General features: G+C 39.8%; 1 pseudogene; it reads right to left on the bottom strand.

Annotated features, from left to right (window-relative positions):
- Positions 1-20,725, bottom strand: part of LOC122651379 — a 32,388-nt pseudogene that overhangs the window by 823 nt on the left and 10,840 nt on the right.

Raw genomic sequence — 20,725 nt, 5'->3', positions numbered from 1 at the left:
GAACCCGATGAATCGCAGAACAACCTGAACTGAATATCCATTCACTTGTAGATTTAGATTCTTCTAGATCTGCTATGCTTTGAAATCATAAATATATATACCTTTACTATCATTGAGCCCTTTTAGTTCATGGTCCAAACATCCAACCATCCAGACTATGAAGTCATAAATGTACTAGTTGTTAGCATATGGGGAGTCTACCATTCTGCCTTAGGTTCTGGTGATAAAACTCACAACAAGATGATGGTCCATGGGATTACTAACATGTGTGGTAATATGAAAGGATCTATACAATCCCAAGTGCATAAGTGGACTGTCATGCATCAGAGAAGATTTTGATCAAGAGAAAACTCAATCAAGCATGAATAGTAATGTGAAAGAGTCATCGAGCAAGCATCGCAAATGGAAGATCCAAGACAAGCTCGAGTGCCAAATGGGATGAAGTAGAGAAGCCCAAGTGGAAGACTCTAGCTTCCCTTCAGTAAGGTCAAAGTCTTGAAGGATTAAAGAGTACAAGTTGAAGATGAAGTTTCAAGGAATCCTCATAAAGATCAAGATTTAGGAAGTAGTTTCAATCTTATAAATGTTTTATTTCCTAAGTGTGGTAATATATTCTCAAAATCCCTAATTAAGTCAGTAAAGATCTAAAGGAACAAACCCCCAAACTTGGGAGGTTTGGTTTTGTGATTTGCTCTGTTCAGACACACAGTTCTGTGTCACGGACGTCCGCACTCAAGTGCGCGAACATCCACACCTTCTGGACAGATGTCTGCATCCTCGCGCAGACGTCGGAGCAGAAAGGGGAGCTTTTGAGTGATTCTCAAAACCTCTATCTGTGTAAGTCAGGACAATAGCACGAACGTCCACACTCAAGTGACGTTCATTTTTATCCCTTTCAGGCACTTAATGGATAAAATGCTTTATCAAAGAATGGTTTTGCCATGAAGTAATCAAACTGAGATTTGTAGGATTTTAAGTCTTCTTTCACTGGGATTTAGAATCAAGTTGATCGGAATAAAAGTTAGGAAGTTATGGGTCGTACAACGGGACTCGTCCAAGCTGTTCAGAACCCTGCATTTGCACATGCAACAGCTTCATGAGCAATTTGGAACCCCTTACATTTGTATTTGGCCCTAGCTCAAACATGAAAATTGTAGCTCTCTGATTCTGCTTTCCATTGGTTTAAGAATCAAGTCACTATAAGCTCAAACAGGAAGTTATGGTCAAAATCCAAGTACTGTTTGAGGCAAAAAACAAGAGTACGTCCATGAGAAATAGGAGATGTCCACTTTCTGACAGAGAAGTCTGCATCAAATCCGCGTTCCGACAGAGACGTCTGCGTCATTCGTGCCGAACCACAAAAATGGCAATTTGTTGACATCACTTGGTAGTGGATGTAGGCAAGGTTGCCGAACCACTTTAAATCGTATTGTCTTTATCATTGTCTGTTAACAAAACAGGAATTTCGTGAATGGCTTGAATGATCAATGAGATCAGTCAAACTCTCTATTTATAATAATAATAATAAAAAAGATTACAAAGGGAAACACTGTTCACGTAAACAGTGTCACAGCCCAAATTACAATCTTACCCTTGTTCAAAAGTACATAAATAAAGCATAAATAAAAAATCCAAAATACCCTTATAATATCGGGTAACACATCTCAACACTCCCCCTCAAGTTGGGGCATAGATATCACACATGCCCAACTTGACTAGACTAGGATAAAACAACTTCCCACTCAACCCTTTGGTGAAGACATCAGCCAGTTGATCTCCAAACTTCACAAAAGGAATACAAATCTGCCCACTCTCTAACTTCTCCTTGATGAAGTGTCTGTCAATCTCCACATGTTTGGTACGGTCATGCTGCACTGGATTGTGGGCAATGCTAATTGCTGTTTTGTTGTCACAGTACAACATCATTGGAAGATGGACAGAACCACGAATATCAAGGAGTAAAATCTAAAGCCACAGTAACTCACATATGCCCTGGGCCATAGCACGGAATTCAGCTTCAGCACTAGATCTTGCCACAACATTTTGCTTTTTACTCCGCCATGTGACTAGATTTCCTCCAACAAAAGTACAATAGCCGGAGGTAGATTTCCTGTCAGGGTTACCACCCCAGTCAGCATCTGTGTAAGCCTCAATGCGAAGATGGTCATGAGGAGATAAAAAGATCCCCTTTCCTGAAGCTGACTTCAAGTAATGGAGAATACGAAGAACAGCAGCCATGTGAGTGGAATAAGGATCATGCATGAACTGGCTCACAAGACTCACAGTAATGGCAATATCTGGTCTGGTGTGGGAAAGATAAATTAGCTTGCCCACCAATCGTTGATATCTGCCCTTATCAACAGGTTCACCATCCTTCTCTTGCAGACGGGTAGTAGCTTCCAAGGGAGTGTCACAAGGATGACAACCAAGCAAACCAGTCTCTGATAGTAAATCTAGAACATACTTTCTCTGGGAGAGAAAGATGCCTTTTGGAGAACGGGCAACTTCAATCCCAAGAAAATATCTTAGCTGTCCTAGATCTTTTATGTCAAATTCTCGTCCCAAGAAAGCCTTCAGGTGAGAAACTTCATTTGTATCATTACCAGTCACAACTATGTCATCAACATAAACTATGAGAAGAGTGACCTTTTCTCCCTTTCGCTTGATGAACAGAGTGTGATCAGCATGACTCTATTTGTATCCACAGGAGACCATGGCTTTATGAAACCTACCAAACCATGCCAGTGGAGATTGCTTCAACCCATAGAGTGCCCTTTTGAGCCTACAAACTTTCCCATGGGTCTTGTCAGAGGAAAAACCCGGAGGAACATCCATATAAACCTCCTCTACCAACTCCCATGAAGAAATGCATTTTTACATCCAACGCTCGAGGTCCCCCAAAGTTGACAAGACAAGACAAGAAGACCCGGACGTTCAACTTTGCAACAGGGGCAAATGTCTCCTGGTAGTCGATCCCATAAGTCCGAGTGAAGCCTCTGGCCACAAGCCTGGCTTTATATCTATCCACTGTTCCATCTGGCTTCTGCTTGACAACAAATACCCATTTGCACCCGACTGGTTTCTTACCCAAAGGAAGAACAACTAGCTCCCATGTCTCATTTTTAAGTAAGGCCGTCATTTCTTCCATCATGGCTGCTTTCCACTTTGGATCTGCAATCGCCTCCTGCCATTTCTGAGGAATAGAAACAGAGGAAGAGAAGAAACAAATGCACGATAGGAAGGAGATAAAGCATCATAGGAAACAACATTGGAGATGGGGTGTTGGGTGCATGACCTAACGCCTTTACGAACAGCGATAGGTAAGTCAAGGGAAGGATCCTTACCAGATGATGTAGTAGGGTCTGGATCTGGATCAAGTGCAGACGATTGTGGAGGTGGTATGGTGGTGGTGGTAGTCTCAACTTGTCCTGTGCGCTCCCGGGTATATACCTTATCAACAGGGATTTGACTGACTGGTCTACGCTCCCCCTGAATAGGAGCCACTATAGGAGCTGAAGTTACAGAGGGCTCCCCCTGAATAGAAGCCGGAAGAATAGCAGACACATCTTCAAAACCCTGATCCTGCTCCCCCTGAAGAGGTGTCTGGGAATAATATGACAAGGACTCATGGAAGACAATATCCATGGAGACAAAAGTACGACGAGAAGGTGGATGGTAACACTTGTATCCTTTCTGGGTCGCAGAATAGCCCAGAAAAATACACCGAATGCTCCGTGGATCAAATTTCCCATGAGGATGATGATTGCGGACATAGCCAACACAACCAAAAACTTTGGGGGGAACCACAAAGGAGGAGGAACCTTGGAGGAGATCAACGGGGGAACGACCATCAAGGACACGGGTAAGCACACGGTTGATGAGATAAGCAGCGGTAAGAATGGCATCACCCCAGTAATGAGAAGGAACCTGCCGTGCAAACATAATGGCCCGGCTACCTCGAGGAGATGTCTATTTTTCCTTTCAAGAACCCCATTCTGGCGGTGTGTCAACACAAATGGTCCGATGGACAATACCATGTGCACCAAATAAAGTTGAACCGACCCTCCATGTACTCTCTCGCCATTATCACTGCGTAAAATGCGCAAGGTGGCATTGAATTGGGTCTAAACCATACGATGAAATAACTGAAAACAGCGGAATACCTCACTTTTATGGCTCATCATGTACACCCAAGTGGCACAAGTATAACAATCAATAAACGAGACAAACCATCGATGATCAAAAAGGGAAGTACAACGGGCAGGGCCCCACACATCAGAATAAACCAAAGCAAAAGGAAACTCACTTCTTTTATTTAATGAAGAATAACTAGAACGAGTTTGTTTGGCCAAAACACAAGCCTCACATAAAAACTCATTCCTATTACAATGCTTAATCAAGCTCGGAAACAAAAGAGACAAAGTACTAAGGGATGGATGACCAAGTCGGCAGCTGCAGAGATGAAGGTCGGGGACGAGGTGGATCGTAAATGATGAGTCAGAAGGAAGCCGAATGCAAAGTAGAAGGCTGACCCGGGTCAAGTAAGTAGAGACCACCCTGCATCTTACCACCCCCAATCGTACGCCCCGTCTCCAGATCCTGTATGACACAATGAGAAGGGAAAAAAGTCAGTTTGCAGTTCAGATCTATAGTTAGACTACTAATAGAGAGAAGGTTGGTAGAAAAGGACGGAACATGCAAAACAGATTTTAATGAAAGGGTAGGGGAGCAGCGTATGGAACCCTTCCCATTAATAGGAGAAAGGGAACCATTAGCTACTCGAACACTGTCTTTGGCAGAAGATGGAGAATAAAGATGAAATACATGGGAGGAGCCAGTCATGTGGTCAGTGGCACCGGAATCTATAATCCAAGGACTGGATACAGCCGATGCACACAGACTACTAACTGGAGTACCTGAGGCAAAATTAGAACCAGGAGGGGCAGCAGGTGTAGATGCCGTAGTGGAGGCAGCGGAAGAGGCCTGTAGCGCATGCGACGGAAAGCTAGGAGCTCATCCTGAGTAAGCCCAATGTCGAGATGAAGGGGCCCGCAACAGGGAGTAGGAGAATCAGCCATATGAGCCTTGGGCTTAAACTTCCCACGGGCTTTCTTTTCCTCAAAATCAGCAGGCTTCCCATGGAGCTTCCAACATTGAGCCTTAGTATGATAGAGCCTGTTGCAGTGTTCACACTTGACAGGACCTTTAGGGACAGCAGTACCACCATCAGTAGTGGTAAGAGAAGGAGTACTGGAAGCAACTTGCAAGGCGGAGCGATCAACAGTAGAGGAATGCAGCATAGCAGCCCGACGAGATTCCTCATTATGAACCAAGGCAAAGGCCTGTTCTAGGGATGGAAAAGGGGACTGCCCAAGTACTTGCACCCGAATAGGATCAAACTCCATATTTAGTCCAGCCAAAAAATCATAGACACGTATTTTGTCAACGTGTTTGCGATAGGCAGCGTCGATGCAGAGTGAGAGGGCGATAGTCGGAGTAATGATCCAATTGCTGCCACATGTTCTTGAGGGCAGCATAGTATTTAGAGACGAGAGCTCTGTTGGGTAGTGGCATTAGCCTTCTTTCTAATCTCATAGACACGTGCATCATTCCCCGTGCGACCATAAGTCTCTTTGGCACCATTCCAAATAGTATGGGCGAGTGTCCAAGAAGAAAATTGTCGAGATATCCCCTTGCATAGAATGGATCAAGTAGGACATCACCATCGCATCATTCGATAACCACTTGTTGAGCTGAGAACCCTCTGCCACTAGTTTAGTTGTTGTCCCAAGAAGATGGCCAGTGAGGCCACGACCAGCTACTGTCAACTAGGTAGACCGAGACCACTTCAGGTAGTTAGAGCCATCAAGTTTGATTGGGGCAGGAAGGGGAAGAAAATCAGTCCGGGCTGGCCATCAATGCCGGAAGAGGCCGAAGAAGAATCTGAACCACTCATTGCAGCGGTAACCAATCTTCAATGAAGCGAAACAACCAAAAATATCCAAAAAATTATGGAATCGACCCCCAATAGAAAAGGGTTGTATTGGAGCAAAAAATCTCAGATATGTAGGCTGGGAATGATGTCGAATGAAGGCAGCACGGGTGCCAATCAGATGCAGCAGGAACCAACAGCCCAACCCCAAGATCGATTAATGTCAGGGTTTTAAAAAAAACCCTGAGAAGAGAGATCGATAAGGGGCTGGGGCTTCAACCAATCTGATGAAGGGAATAGGGGCTGAGAACAATATCAAATAAAGATCCCACAATAGAAGATGCAGCCGAAATAGATGTAGAGGCCTGATCTCCAAAAAAAATAGGAATCTTCAAATCGCAGACAGTGCTTCAGCTCTACTCGATCCAAAAAAGAGGCATAAAAAAGGAGGTATATTGGGGCAGCAACTAGATCATTACGATCACCTCAGTAGTGCTGCCCTAATGGGAGAAGAAGAACCAAAAGAAAGGAAGAAAGAAGAAGGGAAGAAGCTCGATGGAGGGAAGGAGAAAAAAATCGAAGGGAGGGAGGTGGGTTTTGAAAACCTAGATCAGAGTGTATTTGGCTCTGATGCCATGTTAACAAAACAGGAATTTCGTGAATGGCTTGAATGATCAATGAGATCAATCAAGCTCTCTATTTATAATAATAATAATAAAAGAGATTACAAAGGGAAACACTGTTCACGATGCTGTTCACAACACTGTTCACATGAACAGTGTCATAGCCCAAATTACAATCCTACCCTTGTTCAAAAGTACATAAATAAAGCATAAATAAAAAACCCAAAATACCCTTATAATATCGGGTAACACATCTCAACATTGTCTCTTTCCCCCTTCTCTCAACTGTGTTGTGTTTTCTTTACAACAATTTGTTTTCATCATTTGATATGGGTAGAAGTTTTTAAACTGTCATATCTTTCCACATAACCCAATTTACCCCCTCTCGATCCTACACTAGTGATAAACTTCAAAGTTCTAAATATTTGAATATGGGGCAGGCAACAATGATGCACTAATAAAAAACTTAACTGTCCCATCAAATTACTAGGGTCTCCCCCAATGGACACAACTCAATTCCTCAAAAGCCTTATCCCCAATAACTGGGTCAGAAACATGAATTCTGTTCCGCCATTCAACTCTGTATTAAGGCTCGTACCCCTCAATGCTCTACTCTGGTTTATTCTGAAATTTATAATGTTTGGGCCATGACAGTGGCTCAAATCTCTTACAGCTCTGTTTTTATGACAACAAAGTTGTAAACAATAATAAAATGCTATAGAGTGAATCACCAATTGTAGAGTATCCAAAAAAAATTTGAAATGTAAATATTTTATCAATATGAAAGGGATAATATGCCAGTTTACCTGAGAAGAGAAATTCCTGAACGGTGCAAGTTCACTTGGTGTGAGGAGATCTTCCTTTGTAACCAAGTTGGGGTAGAGGCTAGTGAAGGGTTGCATCTTTAATTTTCCTCCATATACATGAGATCCAGCAAGATAGATGTAGGTGCCACGTCTGAAACCAACGCCAGAAAGCACAAGAGCAGCTTCTTCTGGGGTTAATGGACATCTGCCAAACTTTCTAAGGTCTGCTGGAGAAACCAACCTGCAAACCATTGCTGTTGTAATGGGGCAAGGTACTCCACCAGGAGTTTGTTACCAAAATTTTATTAAATACGTAAGCATTTTGAGGGATGAGGAAAAAAGCATACGTACTTTGTCTTTTTCAACCGTTCAATAAGCAAGGGAAAGTGATTTTCCCTGTATGCTTGGAGTTCCTTTCTCTCATTCTCTCCTCCTCCAAACTTGCATAGTGAGTATGCTACCATGTCAATTTCAAATCTCAAGTGCAAAGCAAGATACTTTGATTGAGACGTTGAAGCATGCTGTTGTTTTGATGGATTGTTGGGTATGAAGTTTCCAAGAAGTTGCCTATCTAACTGACCCAGGACAAAATCATATTTCCGTAGCCTTCTAACCAATGAAGAACCAACTTCTTGAATTTGAGGCACAAACTTCAAAGCATGGAAGTTACATTTGCATCTTAATCTCTGCCAAAAAAAAATCCAGAATCATTTCATTGGAGATAAGACAGCTCACGAGTCTAAAAATAGGGCTACAACATGCCAGCACCTCTTATCAGCGGGCAATAATGGCTTTATTCCATGATTTAGATTCACAAGGAGGCAGAAGACCATATTGATGACATGATGTTTGATATTTTATGTCTGATCTCTAGAAGAATTGGAAAAGAAGAATATATGATTAAGACATTGCACACATGCTGAAACGATATCTGGTAAGGCATTTCAAGTTATTATCTTATACAAAAATTTATCATTATAGTATCTTTATGTTATAGGCACATTCAAAGCATGTTATCAAGCTAGATGTATGTCTTTGACTTGAACAAGTTAACTATGATTATGCAATCTTGCTGCTTTCAGTTAACCTGTTTCATTTTCAAATTTTCTTGGATTGGTACATTTCCAAGCAATGATCGCTAAGAACAGGAGAAAGCTTATTTATGGTCCAGATCCTCCTTTTCCAGATTCTGAATTTGTCTACAATGGTTGAAAAATATGGTGAAGAATTAGGACTCTTTAAGATATTTTTCACAAGAGGTTAGCTGGTCAGGGGAGAACAGAAATTCCTTTCAAGAAGCCAAGTCTAATAAAGAGATGCACTAGATGCTTTAACTAGAAATTGTCTGGTGGGAAAAATCATTGATTGATCAAATGATAGGCAGAACAGGAATCGGATACTATGTTGCTCTGCCTCTAGCATCTCTAATGGAAATAAGATGTGGTGAAATTGAACACATTAACTTATAGCGTGTGTAATGGGATCCATGGTGGTGATCAATATTATATTTAATTTAATTGTTTTTTATGAGTCCGGGAAGAAGGAGTTATGATTGATATTCTGATGTCACATGACTAAGGCAGACTATGGTTCTCACCATTTTTTCCATAGAAGAAGAGATTAGGGAGCTTTTTGTGAGGGATGCTGGTTGAGAAGTTGTTAATGCTCTAATGCCTGTTTTTCTTTTTTCTTTTTTTTTAATATATGTTTAGTACCAGTTGCAGGAATATTGTGAAAGATGTGTGTAGGAATGTGGGCTTTCTCTCATTGAGATTCACTTCCACATATCTATTTTAGCTTTTATTGTCATTATCTCTAAGGTCCACAAACAGGAAATACTCTAGCTTCTCTTAGAAAGCACTCTTCCAACACCTGACCACTAGTTTACTTGTCATTGTTCCTAAAATTATTCAGAAATGGGTCTTTTTTTTTTTTGGATGAATGAAAATTTAAATTGAAGAAAGGAGAGGGGATGTACAAGCCCGAGGGCCAACAAAACTGAATCTAGAGACTAGCTGGGACACAAAATGGAGGTAGGAAGACCCCAGGAGACAACAATCAGCCTGTTCCTTGGGGTATCTTTAACACTACCTAGAGGAAGGGAGCATGCTTTAGATGAAACATCAAATAAGATGGCCTTCCAAATCCTATCGAAAGAGCGGGATTTGGAAGTCCATCTTCTAAGATTGCGTTCCATCCAAATATGGGATATAGTAGCGCAAAAGGCGAGCTTGCCCACAATGTCACAAATCGAGTTCCTTCCAAAAGTCATATCTATCCAAATCCATTCCCTAGATAGGGGGAATGGCCTTCTTCGAGCCGGCCAGCAATGATGGAGAACCTGGTTCCAAATGGAGGCTGCAAAAGGGCAAGTGAAGAACAAGTGATCTATGTCTTCATGCCCATTCCAACAGAGGCAGCAACTGGGAGAGACTTGCATGTGACGGCGTATGAGAAAGGCTTGGGTGGGAAGGCAGTCTGCCAAGGCACGCCAAGTGGTGAAACTCTGGCAAGGGATGTGCCCCTTGAACCAAGTCACTTTATGCCAAGGACAGGGCGTCCCTCTATGTCTAACCATGTCCCAAGCAAAGTGGGAGCTGAAGATGCCTGATGGGGATGGGAGCCATATAGTGGTATCACCTCTGCCCCTGTGGCCAGGGGGGATAGGGGGGAGGGATTTCCATAGATCAGCAAGGGGAGGGGGCGAGGGGGGAGGTTACAAGTATTCTTAAGAACATTGCCATAAGTCATAACACAAGAATTGGGATTACAGTTGGGCAGGGAAAAGATTGGAGACAGTGTGATCTAAGAGCTTGATGGCTAAGGCTTAATCACTTAGAGGTTCTCAACAGGTTTGGATTCTTTTTAGTTGGATTGATCTCACAGCAACATAACTCATTTCATTAGAACTCTATCCAAGCTACTTCAATCAGCCGATTTGAATTTCCCTATTTTTTGTTTTCTTTTAGATATTTTAAAGTCCCATCATTTTTTCAGACAAGGAGATTTATTATCTACAATATTTTTTTTTTTACAGTGGTTTTTCCTGCTTTGTTTTGTTTGGTACATGTAGCCGACCCCATTAAGTTGGGATAAGGCTGAGTTTGTTGTTGTAGTAATTTTTATTTTTTGAGAAGGTCCTTAGTCAGGGATTAACATGTGTCTATGGGCATGGTAGTATCAAAATTGTTATTCTCTAGTACATGATTACTAGTGTTCAACAATGAAATTTTATTTTACCCATAAACATAACTGTTTTTGAGTTTTAACATCAAAATAAAGGATCACAGAGCATTTATTTAACAAAAGTGATTTGCAGGTGGAAATTCACAGCTCTTTCCGCCACTGCATGTACCCCTTTTGGTCAGTCGGTTAGTCGAATGTGCTGTTTTGGTTTGTTTCTGAAGGAACAATACTTAAGGGTGCTTGAGGATAACATGAAAATTTAAGTCTAAACTAGCCTAATACATCAGGAGGTCTCTATCCACCCTTATACTTAAGGGTGCTTGAGGATAGCATGAAAGTTTAATTCTAAACTAGCCTTATACATCAGGAGGTCTCCATCCACCCTGCCTGCCAAGAAAAACTCCTCCTGAAAAGAAGAAAGCTCACTTAGACATTTGATTATTGGTTGCAAGAATTTAGTGAGCAGTTAAGAATTGAGTCATCTTCAGGGCATTATTTCGGTTTCAGCAAAGCTGAGCATTGATGAGGATTTAAAAAATAATTCTAGTCAAGGGGGTGAAGGTGAAATCTATAGACAGGTCTCGATTTTGTTTCTGCTCAATGCTCATCTTATTGAATATGTCTATGAAGATGTATGACATTTACGTCACAAAAGATGATAGCCATTCTTGGAAGCTCTAAGCCAGTAATTTAAAGGTGGAGACTACAGAGTTTTATTGATATTTTGGTATTTTTAACTAAGAGCTTGGGTGCTTCAAGCTCACCGAGGGGAGCTCTTTCAGCCAAATTGCCATTAGAGTTGTTATTGAAGAAAGTAAAAGTCAAAGAGGCAATGTAGAATGGAAACTCTTGATAGGCCTCTGACATACCAACATTGGCCAAGAGTTCTCAGGGAAAAGCTTCATCGGACGTCCAAGTAGAGAGAGGTCCAAGAGAGTACTTATTATTGTTAGAGTCTCCTAAGTTCTCACTTCAACTGTTAGGTGGAGAGGCCCAACCAGGATATGGTCATCCAAGGTCCCAGACCTAGTCAATATTGGATTTTACCTAACAACCATCAAATAAAGTAGCTTATATGGTCATTTTGGTGCCTTAACAGAGAAAACCAAAGGACAATGAGCAACCAAAGGAAAGAGTTCAAAATTCCATAATTATGATAAGATCTTGAGATATTATATACAAATCACCTTTGAAACACAGTTTGTTTTTATCAAATGTACCAGTTTGAGTCATATTTCTTTTTAAATACCTACACCATGCATGCAACTTCATTTAAACATGAAATAGCGGGTACGCAAACATCTCTAAATCTCTATTATTCTAACAGGGCATTTAGACAATTGACGATATGAAGACAATATAGGGGAGGCTGAGAGTTGGGTTCCACAGCAGCAACATCCATCATGCCATATTAAACTTCTTAAGTTATGTTCTTAACCTGAAGCTCAAAAGGCATTGGATCAAAGCCAAGTCGATTGCCAAATCCAAGGAAGTGAACAAGTCCATTTCGTTGTAGGAGGGGGAGTACAATTTCAATAAAATCAATGGGTCTTGCTTCCTTTCTAATATCTGCATCGGTAATCTGAGAAGTAAATGGAATAAAACGGTATTCTTAAAATGCATTGCCTTTGTGAAATAAAACGAAGCGAATGTTCAGGAAATGAACACACCAAACTACCAATGGCCTCAATGTCTACCGACTGAAGATGATAAGGAAGCTCCTTCACAATATGCACTTCATCCTTCAAAAGATTCATGAAATACTCCTCTTGATAAATATCACCAAATTGGCTGCATCCCCATACAGTGAAACACACTATAAGTATACCAATAAGAAAGCATCAGAATGTAGGATCTGATATCTACAACAAATAAGGAAGCATTTTGTGCAATGCAGGTAGGGAGCTAAATGCAAACACACATCCCATTATCATCCACTGCCTTGAGTATGTTATCATGTTTGACTTGGTAAATCATGGAACACCAATAACACCATTGGTCAATTTCTCATATAAGGGATTAGTTGTTTCAATTCAAGGGATTATCTTCAGTTGACTTGGGTTACCTGTCAACTGAAATCACATAGGAATCAAAGATATTTTCCAGCAATCTACTGTATTTTGTTCTTATTATATATTTACTTTGTAAGCACAACCACATTGAATGTTGATTCATGAACTTTATATGAAATAAGCTGATTGTACATACGTTCATCTCAATCTTTTAGTTTGTTACACTTTTTTTAAAATATTTTTGGACAAATTAATTCAAAAATAATTTTCATTTAAGAAACTTAACCCCCCAAAAAAAAAATCTATGGAAAGAAGTTTATGGGAGAGGTTTATTGAAACCCACCTGGGACAAAACTACTATTACGGAGAACCAATTTGGTTTTATGTCAGGAAGATCCACGACATAAGCTATTTACTTAGGAGACTCACGGAAAGATTTAGGGAATGCAAGAAAGATCTCCATATGGTCTTTATTGACCTTGAAAAAGCTTATGACAGAGTTCCTAGAGAGTTAAAGTGGCTAGTACTAGAGAAGAGAAGTGTTTCAAGTACATATGTGGGACATAATTAAAGATATGTTTTATGATGGTGTGGTGACTAGTGTAAGAACTGTGGGGGGTCACGGTAGTGATTCCTAATAACAATTGGGTTACCTCAAGGATCAACTTTAAGCACTTATTTGTTTGTGCCTATCATGGATGATTTAGCCAGAGACATTCAAGATGAGGTTCCTTAGTGTATGCTTTTTGCTGATGATATTGTTTTGGTGGATGAGACAAAAGCAGGGATTAACGCCAAGTTGGAATTATAGAGATCAACCTTGGAATCAAAAGGTTTTAAGATAAGTAGCATGAAGATGAAGTATATGGTGTGTAACTTTAGTTACACTAGGATGGATAATGAGGTGGTGAAAATTGATGAGGGAGATTCCGCAAAGTGATTATTTTAGGTATCTGGGCTCAATCATAAATAAAGAAGGTGATATAGAGGATGATGTTTCACAGAGAATTAAAATAGGATGGATAAAGTGGAGAGGTGCATCCAGAGTGTTGTGTGATGACGTATTCTTTAAAACTTAAAGGAAAATTTTATAGGACAGTCATACAACCGGCTATAATGTATGGTGCGGAATGTTGGGCATTTAAGAAGCATCATGTAGATAAACTCAGTGTAGCGGAGATGAGGTGGCTGAGATGAATGAGTGGAAAAACTAGGAAGGATTAAGTAAGAAATGATCATAATAGAGCTGATTTGGGACTAGCTCCAATACATGATAAGCTACGAGAAAGTCGTTTGAGGTGGCATCACCATGTTCAACGGAGGTCTTTGCATGCTCCAATATAGAAGAGTGATTTGGTTCAGATTGAAGGAACTAAAAGAGCCAGGGGCAGACCTAAAATGACCCTAGGAGAAGTGATGAGGAAAGACACGCATAACTTAGACCTTAAGTATGGCCTTGAATAGAGCTGATTGGAGGGCAAGGATCCACTTAGCCAACCCCATTTAGTTGGGATAAGGCTGAGTTGTTGTTGTAAAGAGGTAAATGGAGAGAATCTTCTTAAGGGTACTTATGATTGCTAATATGATTTTCTATGGTAATTCTATCAGTTCTCATGCACTGTAATCAAGAGAATATAAAAACGAATAAGAGATAAGTCTTTGTTTTCTACAGTTCTAAAAGATCTACAAACTAAACATTGAACTTTTTACTCCCTTGTAGGTGATAAAATCTTTTCGTGATGTGTATTGGCAAGGTTTAAAGTATTGTATCAGACCATCTTGGTTGATACATATCGGTATCATAAGTTCTCGATACAATAATGTACCGATACGACACTTTAACATATATATATATATGGACGATAACAGATGTAGAGGAGGAAGAAGAAGGAAGGAAGAAAGCAGCAGTCATAGCCGCCGCCGCCGGAGCACCAGTTGAGTTGCTGCAGGTGGGATCATAGTCTCCGGGTTGCAACTCTCACAAAGGAAGTCTCCGTAAAGGGTTTCAGCAGAAGCGCTCTCGGTCTCTCACAGAGGAAGGGAGTGGGCTGAGTGGCAATGGGACTGTGGGGTTTCGATCAACTTCACCCCCCCCCCCCCCCGTTTTTTTTTTTTAATTTCACAAGCGTGTGTTTCCAATTTCCATGCATCTCAAATGCACCAAAATTCAGTACATAAGAAAATAATAAAGTAAAGAAAGAGAATCAAAGGTCACGATATGTTTTCTTTAGAATTAAATATGTTTTGACATATACCTAGGGCTCTCCCTGATCTGCCACATGACGGATATTGGGTCTGACTGCCTAACATTCTATGGCCGAACCAAATTACTGTTTGTTTAAGGTGTATTATGCTTCCAAAAAATATTTTGGATTATTATAAGAATATCTATATGTTTCTAAAGTGTTTCCATGAGTATCTTTAGCGTATCTTGTGTCTCTCTAATACAATATGATATGTCTATTAAAATCACCCTTCCGATACGATACTCGATACTGATACTAATACTTAAATTCTTGCTATACAAAAGCCTCCTAATTACTGAGCAAAAGAAAAACAATTCACTCATCAATGTTGTAATCATTAATCACCCGGAAAAAAAAACCCGATGTTATAACAGTTAGTATTGAGCTCACATGAACAATGTTCCCATGTCCTAATCACAGGTATAAGAGACAGATAAAGAGCAGTCATGTACACTTTCAGAATTATGAGAATATAAACATATCCACGAAAAAGTACAATTAACCAAAGGTGCCAACATCCAACTCAAAGGAAGGGGTAGACATGAGAGAGAGAGATAGAGAGGGAGCAGTCATGTTTACATTGAGACTTAAGACAAATAAACCAACAAAGACAAAATACAAGGAACTGATTCTTGATTTTACTTTTCTTTTGTCCTAATTAATTAATAGAACTGGGAATTTTCGTACATCATAATTGATATTTGAAATCTGTCGCATCACCTCAATGTTTCCATCTCCATTTCTCATGTACAGACATCCTCATCTTGTGACAATCTTACATGTTTAATAATAGGGAAGCAGTTGTCTGTACGGGAGTGTGGCCTACGCCAGCACTCACATGTGTTTATCTCTCTCCTCCTTAAAACAAGGGGACAAAGGTGTCTTTTCACATGGAGAGGAGAGAGATAGACTCATGGAAGTGGTGGCGTAGGCCACACTCCCGGATGGAGAACTTTTTCCCTTAATAATATTATGATATACTGTACCATGTACACCAGGCACGTTTCTATCCTTTTACTAGAAAGTCTTACTCTTAGAAAAAAAAATTATTAGACATAAATGAGAAGTCATACACAAGTAACTGTCATATAATTGAGAAATGAACAACGATTAACAGCTGCAACAGAATGTTATAAATGAAGTACAGTCTTCAGCTTGAGTGCAGATAATGATGATATCAGCATCATTTGTAGTTTGAAAATAGGAATTAAACTAGATTGCTTAATACAAAATGTGATCAGACCTATTTATCCAAAAAAAAAGAAGGTGATATCTGACCTGGGATCCTTCCATACATTGCTATAGAGAAACTTAGGAATAACTAAAGTTGCGTTAAGAAGAGATGCCACAACAACAGCATTGCAAACCTGCAAGCATGAATAGTTAGTAGCATTAACCTGATCCTTGATGTTTCTCAATCAAAAAGGGAGTGATTACTGGTGGAAAGTGGAAACTACATATAGTTTTTTATTTATTTCCGTATCAAAAGCTGATGGAGAGTTGTATCAGGGATGTGTCTAACTATAATACACGGAAAACAAGTTATCATGGTTCTAATTATTTATTTCCTATATTCCTTGTTTATGGTCTATCCAGAAAGTGTACTACAAGTATCATACACATGTAGCAGAAGTTATAAAACAGAATTTGGTCTAGTACTCCTCATATTCTTTTTCTTATTATTGTTCAGATATTAATGCAAATTTAATTGTTGGTGTCTTAAGTAAACTCGCTTTGCAAATCTATTGTGTTGAACAACTTTGTTGGACTTCTGAGTTCTGAGTCAAGCTATCCTCAGCTTGTGGATACAGTCTTCATATGAATTTCAAATGTGGACAATGGCAAGTGTTATATGATATATCCCAGACCATATAAAAATATAAAAAATATAGAGTGGCGTAAAAGTGAGATTGTAGAAAGATATAAAGGTAGAAATGAGAAATGATTGAAACTTATAACATGAAAAGCAACATCATCAGGTTTTGGGTCTGTGCGCCTTGACACATTAGGCAATTGGTTGCCTTGGACCTCAAGGGGCACCTTGTCCCTTAGGTATCACCTAGGCAATGCCATGGGTCCATGACTACTAGGGGCTCTCCAATGCTCTGAGGAACTCTTATGAAGAACACTTGTTAAAGTCAATAATATGGCAAAGATTCCATGTTTAATTCAAAAAGGAATGGTAGATGCTTTAAGGAACTATCAATGCCATTAGGTAAGTAATGCAGCTCAACTCAACTCAGTTACGCCTTATCCCAACTACATGGTATTAGCTACACAAATCCTGTTTTGTCATTGAACACTACGCATGGCTACTGTTGAGGTTATGGTGATGTTTTAGTAGTCATGGTGATGTCTTTAGATGTGTTATGAGTCATGGTGTTGTTTATCATATGTGATGATGTTTACGTTGTTAAGTAGTTCTATCGATGGGGGTTTCTTATTTCTGGTTGTAATTGATAACGACTCTTATGAGTCATTAATATTACAAATACACAGCCAAGACTCACGGTTTGTATATACACACAAACCATGAGCCCTTTTCTTTTTTTTCCATCTCTTCTCTCTCTCTTGGTTCTCCTTTCTTCTCTCCCCTTCTCTTCTCTTCTTCTCTACAGCTCCTAGTTTGTTGGACTAGGTTTTGCAACATGGTATCAGAGCGATGAAGAAGAAAAAGGGGGGAAAAAACTAGGGTTTCTTGTGCTTGTTATTTCAGGTGTGGAGCTTTACCCCTTTCGGTTTCTGTTCTGCACATGTTGCTCTGCCTCTTACTGCGGCTGTTCTGTATTTAAAGTTCTTGATGATTCGATTGGTGCTCTTGCATCAGTGAACCTACTGCTACTGGTTTCTTGATGGAAACCAATTTTCACCTTGCAATAGAAGGTTTTTCCTGCTTTGCGATTGTTGGTTCCTGGATCATCTTCTTTTTTTTTTTTTCTTCCAGTCTATGATAGTTGTTCTTGGCTTGTGCATTGTGATCTCCTGCGGATGATGTTCTATTTTTTTATGTTGAGCATGAAGCGTTTAACAGATCTGATTTGATCTGGAAACAGCCTGTCCACGAATCCAGGGTAAGGCTGCATACATTATGACCCTCCCCAGACCCTGTGCAGTGGAGGGAGCCTCGTGCACTAGGTACGCCCTTTTATGAAGTGTTTAACAGAACTGATTTGATTTGTTTTCTATGCTCACTGCAATCTGAATTATTTTGTTCTATATTGGTAAAGATCCTCTACCTTGCGGCAACCTTGTTTTAGGCGTAATTTTTGCAGTTTTTTTTTTTTTTTTTTTTGAAATGCTGAATAAGTGAATCACAAATTGCATTCATCTCCATCTCGTACATTAGAAAAAAAGTTGGAGCATAATCATGATGAAACCACATTCTTATCTTTTTTGGTAAAGATGAAACCACATTCTTATCTAATAGAGTTAGAAGGAAATATTAATCCACTAAACGCATTAAAATACTAAACCAAATACACTAGCCACGGTTTCTATCCACCCCGCTTAAAGAAGACCAGGGTGAAAATCAACAAAAAGATCCCCAAAAAAAAAAAAAAAAACTAAAATAAAAATTGAAACAAAGCGACTCCTAAGAGTTAAACCGCCATGAGCAGACCTTGAGTTCTACTTCGATCGCTGTCTCATCTTTCAGCGCTTTCTCTTCAACCTCCTCATACGCTTCTTCTTCCACTTAGCTCTCATGGTGACAGTGTTGGAAAACCCTTCCGCTGCGTTCCTTCAGAACTCTTGTCGAACTTTTGCACCTGAATATTGGTCTTTTCACTAGATCCAGCCATTGAATCACTGAAATATTTTGGGGTTTATGTCACTTGACTAAGCATAGTCATCGACCCAGATTTGGTTCTGATTAGTTCATTGGATTGGTATATCCTGCCAGTTGCTAATTTCTGCAATTTAAAAGTTAGTATTTCTGAGTAACCATATATCAGCCTATTCATCCATTGGATAAAAAAAAGAGAGAATAGAGCGTCCCAGTGCACAAGGCTCCTGCTACTGCAGGGTCTGCGAGGGGCAAATGTACGCAGCCTTACCCCCCCTGCTTCGTTGGATCATTCTCATATTTTAGGGTTTGTTCTACTCATTAAAAGGGGCACCCGACCAGGGTTTTGTTAAAATCAGAACTGTAGATTTTGTTTTATGAAGAATTCTTTAATATGCTCTATGTTGTGTTGGTTTTTCTTCCCTGCAATGCTGACCTATTGATGGTTCTTCCCTATCCTTTGGCCTGCGGACATGGTTCATTATTTTGGTATTCTGTGATTGAAGTTTGTTATTAAATCTGAGATTTGATATGAGTTGCACTGCGATATAAGTTGCTGTTTCTTGAAGATTATATTATTCTATTATGCCTTCTGATCTGATTTGACCTGTGGCTGGAGTTTCTGGATTATTATATTATTAAGTGGAGTTGCTGGTTTGATAGATGTGTTGTTGATGGCTGCTGTACTGTCTTGCAATATGTGCTGTTTCTTGAAGATGGGATATGATATTTCTGTGGTCAGCTCTCATATTACTATGGTATGCATATGGATGATGATGGTTGCTACGATATGATGACTGGACTATCTTGTTCTCCCCTATGTTATTTGCCCATGTGTAGTGCTACACATGAGGGGGAGATTGGAGCTATTGAAGATTATCTGCCCATGTCTTCTTATTTCAAGATTTTCCTGTCTCCATGTTGGAGATTATTTATGTCTCCTTCGTGTAGATTTGGGTCTCTGTATTGAAGATTATTGTGTCTCCTTCGAGGAGATTATTTCCTGTGTCTTCCTTGTGAAGATTATTTGTTTGCCTTCTTTGTGAAGGTTATTTCCAGTGTCTCCTTATTGGAGATTATTTGCTTTGTCTTCTCATTGAAGACTTTTAGCCCACAACATCTTCCCCTGCTGCTACCTTTTGGGCTTTTGTTACTGTAGTTGAAGTGTTCTGGCCTGCAGCAATGATTAATTCATCTTCACCTATTGGTATTTTCTGGGCTTCTACTGTTGCTATTGTTGTTGCCATTTTCAGGCCTGTGGATGGTATTTCCTACCGCACATATTGATATCTGGATTTCTTCTTCACGAAGAATTTGCATTGTTGTTGTGCTGGTGGCTGCTATGATTTCGTTGATGCTGCAATTGGAAAGAAGTTCTTTTTGTGGCTACTGGATTCTACAACTGATATATATGTTCAAGTTTGCTTCTGCTGGTTGTGTCTATTCTTATTGTTCCAAGTTGCAACCTAGGAGATATATGTATGCTCCAGCTTGAGGAGGAGTGCTGAAGCTATGGTGATGTTTAGCAGTTATGGTGATATTTTTGTAGTCATGGTGATGTGTATAAATTGTGGTAGTGTTTAGATATGTGTTATGAGTCATGGTGATGTTTATCATATGTGGTGGTGTTTAAGTTGTTAAGTATTGTTGCTGATGGGGGTTTCTTATTTCTAGTTGTAATTGATAATGACTCTTATGAGTCATAGAAATTATAAATACACTGCCAAGACTCACAATTTGTGTATACACACACAAACTGTGAGCCCTTTTCTTTTTTCTCCATCTCTTCTCCTCTACTTCTTTCCTTCTTCTCTACAGGTCTTGGTTTGTCAGACTAGGTTTTGCAACAGCTACATTTGTTATTAATCCAGCCATGTAGGTAAACCTGCCTCAAATCATTACTTTTTGGTAAATGAAGTAGAAAAATCAAAAGAAAAAAGAAACAACATATGATCTATGGAGTGGTAAAATCATCATAAAGAAACTTTTCCAAAGCTTTTATGGTGGTTGCTGACCTGACAAACTATTATCCAAGCATGGACTGGAGGTGCCAAAGAAACACTGGCATCTATGTAGCAAAGACGTTCATTTTTCAAAATTTTGCCTTGTTTAACACCCATGCTCATGTTCTACATG

Source organism: Telopea speciosissima, chromosome 2 (genome assembly GCF_018873765.1).
Source record: "Telopea speciosissima isolate NSW1024214 ecotype Mountain lineage chromosome 2, Tspe_v1, whole genome shotgun sequence".
In the NCBI taxonomy this organism is placed as follows: Eukaryota; Viridiplantae; Streptophyta; class Magnoliopsida; order Proteales; family Proteaceae; genus Telopea; species Telopea speciosissima.
Note: the sequence above shows the minus strand (reverse complement) of the source record. Positions and strands in the feature narration are given on the sequence as shown.